Genomic DNA, 4,879 nt, shown 5'->3' with positions numbered 1-4,879 from the left:
CTCCCCCTTCCCCCCCTTGCTACTTCTCATTGAAGTGGAACTTCTAATTGAGAGAATTTTGGTAGTCAAGGAATTTATGTGCTCTGCTTGTTGTGGAGCAACACCAACAATTGATTTCACCATCATTAGGCACTATTTATCTACCATAATTAATGCCCTCAATCACCCCCACTTGAAGAAGTTGATCGAATGATAATGCCGACACAAGTCTTCCTAATCATATGATCTCTCATCATGTATGAAGATAATCAAGCTGACAAACTTCTTAATATTGCTCGACTTCCGGCATTCCTCATTAATAATCTCCCACTTTATGTCAGAGAGAAGTTTAACATACTACACTAACCATTTGGTGATTATGATCATATATTTTTTAGTCTCCTCTTCAATAATGTTAAAATTAAGTTGATTGACTGAGTTCACCTACCCCTTCATGTTTCTCATTAATCATTATCCAACATCTTCTCCCAACATTCCCTAACCACTGATGCCCAATTCCTTCAATCACTAACAACTGACAAAAAATACAAGCCTTTTTAATTGACCTATAAGGAGAAGGATCAAGCTAGTCCACATGACATTACCCAACCTTTAACATTCCACATTGACCATTACCAAATGTATATCAAAGTAATGCAAACATATGTCAACTATTAATATTTGATGCAAGCCTTTCGAATATCAAATTTAAACTCCTATAAGGAGAATGATTGAAAAGACTATCTGATCTTGCTTAATCTCTAATATGTCATATTAAATGAAATCTAATCTTTGACATTCCTTGTCAAACTTTGCCTCACACCTACCAATGTCCAATGCTCATCTTATAGGCTTATTAATATCCCTTCTTATAAATAAATGATTGACATAACCACGTTATATTAATTTATCTCCAATGTTCTTCATTGGATATTGTTTCACCTTACCAATGTCTTTAGCTAGTAACATGTAACATAAGCATTCTCAATCATATAAGTCATCCTCTTATAAGAATAAGAATAGTTTAAACTGCATAATATCACAAACCTCTATCGTATCCTATTAATTATCGCCTCATGCATGCCAACAAGAGATGTCTCCTTTCATTAACCATTAACATTTAATGTCCTCATCATCAATCACTTGATGTTGTTAAACTTTACTATCCACTGGTGATAAATGAATGTTATCTTAATTAGTTGATTTACGTTTATATAATAAGAATGATAAAATAAATCGCATAACATTTAAGATTTCTTATTTATTATCACCTGATGCATGTTAAAGAGGATGTTTGACATTCTAAATAAATAACATCATATACAAGCTTATCAATCATTTAGTACCAACTCTCATATGGAAAATGAACTAGCCAAATGCTTAACATTTGATGTTCCTCATTGATCATCAACCAATGGATGCGAAAAAGAGATGTTTAATGTTCTTCAACAAGCTAATGGAAAAAGATAGTCCTGCTTGAGATAGAAATAAAATATTCCAATTAAGATTCTAGATAAGGGTATGGAAAAACTCACTATGGATGTGGTTACTAATCCAAGAATAAGAAAGGGAGAGAAATTGAGTGCAATGTAAATGAAAGGTAAAATTATAAAAAGTAGAGGAACATAAACTTTAAAGTAGTTTGATCATTATGACATGTGTCACTATGGAAAGGCACTACCAAGAGCTTTTTATTATTATCACTTTGATAATTTAGGGTTAGTTATTATTATAGAGATGAAATAGAGAGGGATTGAAAAAGAAAGAGTGATTCTCATGTTCTTTACATAATAATTCCTTTTAGAGATGTTAATATATTGATCATCTTGGTATCTTGCATTTTCATGGTTCTATAGATTCTTATGGGTGTCATTAATAGTGCCCTTCATGATAAGGATTTGATCTTAATGTTATAAATAGTCCATTGAAGTTATAAGGTGTAATAACTAGAACTAAAATAATCAGTTACCTGTATGATTTGAACTGATCTAGTAAGACTAGCACATTTAAATTTTGTATCTTCTAAATTTTAATAATTTTTTATGAAATTATTTTCCACTTAAATTAGTCCCAAGGGTTCAATTTTTGAAATTAGAATAGAAATTATGTGTAAAAAACTAATTGGGAGCACTACAACACTATGATCTAGGCACTATGGCACTGAGCTCTCTATATTCTGGTAAAATAAAAGGTTCATTAGGAGTACACCAATATGAATTCTAAGTATTGTAGTGTTGAGTTCTTTATATTCTGAATAAGTTTAATGTTTATTGGGAGCATAGTGGCATTGGAACTTCGGGCACCGTGGTGCTACATTTTGAAATTTTATATAAAATATCAAAATCCACTAAAATGAGTTATTAAAACTCTTTTTTAACATTTGATTAGCTTACTAGTGAGAGAGAGAGAGAGAAAGTGCAGAATTTTAGAGAGAGTTTATTTTGGTCGTCTTTGAGCCATTTTTATCAGTCAGACCAATTGAAAAAGTTATTCGGATTAAGATATATTACATTTACCTAACATTTATTATTAATGTATTAATAATATAGTTTAAAAATTTACTTTTTAATTTAAAAAATGATAAAAAAAATTAGGATAAATTGATATCTAAATAAAATTACTGTATAACGTTTGGTATGTTATTGTTCTCATTATTCTACGTATTTTCACATATTTATTATGAATTTTCATTAGGTATTTATAATTGTATGATATTTTAGGTCTTTTGATGGGGTATATTGATATTAATAAAAGTTTCAATAGAAGGAATAAAAGTTCTAAAATATTGTTATGAGTATTATATTTGAATAGTTTTATGATGATAAATGTTAAAGTGTGTATATAAATTTACCCCAAAATTTTGACTACTCTATCATAAATGTGAAATTTTGTATATTTCTTTGATGTATTTGATATGATTTACACATGTTAAAAGTGCTAATATTTATTTATGTGATTGAAACTATATGAAAGAAGGGAATGTTGGTGACTGGTTATTAATGCTCATATACATCCAAGTGAGTGTATGCGAGCTTGATACTGAATGAATGAATAATTAATGTTATGGGCTCGGATATATTCATAATAGTATAACATTATTGTGTTATGTACAAGGAGTCATAAATACCTAATACTTATGTGCTATGTATATGGAGTTATAAGAATCTTATTCTATATGTGTGAAATGTTTGGGAAATATAAGGGCTTTATAGGAGACGGATGTGATGTGTATCTAGAGACTAATGTAATTTATTTATATCTATCATCTATAAACTTATATTATTTTAACTATCTGATTAAAATTTTATGTTACCATTAAACTAAAAATAGCTAAACAACTTATATGCAAGCCACTATATTTCGTAATACTACCTTCTGTTGAAATTTTTTATACATATAGTATGTTTCTTATTTTATGATGATTGAATAATCTTTTTATATATTATTTTTCTTTATTATTAAGAATTTGGGTTGGTTTTGTGTAGCCTCATGAGGTATGGTTTGCTAATTACTACTCTTTCTATTTGTGTAAATTTCAGATAATGAAAACAAAATGGAGTAGGTTGAGTAGATATAGATTATAAATTTCTAATATTAGGTATGACATTCTACTAGTAGAATATTTAGGCAATCATGGTGTATTTCTAATTAATATATAGTAAATATATACCATGATAATGATTCATGAATATTTTGACTATATAATGTAGCTTTGTGTCTTTATTAATAAAAGAAAAGAAAAAAAATTCTTCCAAAGAAGTTCTTGAGATCTATCATTTTGTGATCCAACATGATGTGACCTATTTGGTATATGAGTTAGGTCAAGTTCGGTCATGATAAATTTTTTTGGTATCAAAGAAATGGTTTGGAGGAATTGATTATAATAGAGATATGGGATTGACTTGTATAAGGGTGGTAATCATTTAGAAGTGTGATTTATGTGATTGAATCTTATGAATCCCCAAGAGTAATATATGATTAGTGTCTAGCTTTCTAGTAGACTTTACTATTATAGAGTACAATGAGAGTAAGGATGCATGCAAAATAATGCACCTTAAGCTACCCATTATATGTGTCACACAATCAATTCCTACGACTATGGTAATAATCGACTCTTCCAACAACTACTATGATACTAATTGTGATGCCCCTGAATCAAATTTTTTAGAATAAAATTTAAATAAATCATTTTAAGACTTCAAAAATTAAAGAAAATTTTTATTAAAATAAATCATTTTGTTTTAAAAAAATAATGATGAAATTGGTTTACTAAAAGATGTCAAATTCTTAAAGATTTTTTATAGTGCTAAAAAATTACAAAAAAATGTGAAATTAAAATACTACAATATCAATGCTATGGCTAAGACGATTTGTTATTTGAAGTTCTATTTACTCGAGGAAAAAAATTATTTACTTGGATCAAAATAAGGGTTATTACAATAAGCTCCTATTGTCCATTTAAATCCTTTTATAATTGTAACATAGGTTGCCAATCTCAATCTTAATCATGAGAGAATCTTGATGAGGGATTTTAAGCCCCTCCAACTTAGAGTCATAAAAAATAATAGAGTAGTCATCTTGAGACTTTTTTGTTGTCAACTGTTGATCTCCAAAAGGGTACCACTCAACAAAGAACAGAGTGCATTGGGTATGACCGCACCATCCTGATGGACGTCGAGACGATTGCAGGCCTTTGCACTCATTAAAAATAGGCCAATAGAAGGGCATATTAGATTGTACATATGATTAATCATTGAGAATATCAACTCTCACATACATATTCCGATGGATAATAATATGCACGACCTGATAGCAACAAAGTTAACCCAGCATACGTGCCACATGCAAGAGCGTCACAACACATAAACAGGAAAGGAAAAAAGCACTGGCCTAACTTAGA

The sequence above is a fragment of the Dendrobium catenatum genome, unplaced genomic scaffold (assembly GCF_001605985.2).
Source record: "Dendrobium catenatum unplaced genomic scaffold, ASM160598v2 fragScaff_scaffold_974, whole genome shotgun sequence".
NCBI classification, from domain to species: Eukaryota; Viridiplantae; Streptophyta; class Magnoliopsida; order Asparagales; family Orchidaceae; genus Dendrobium; species Dendrobium catenatum.
This window is presented reverse-complemented; position numbering follows the sequence as displayed.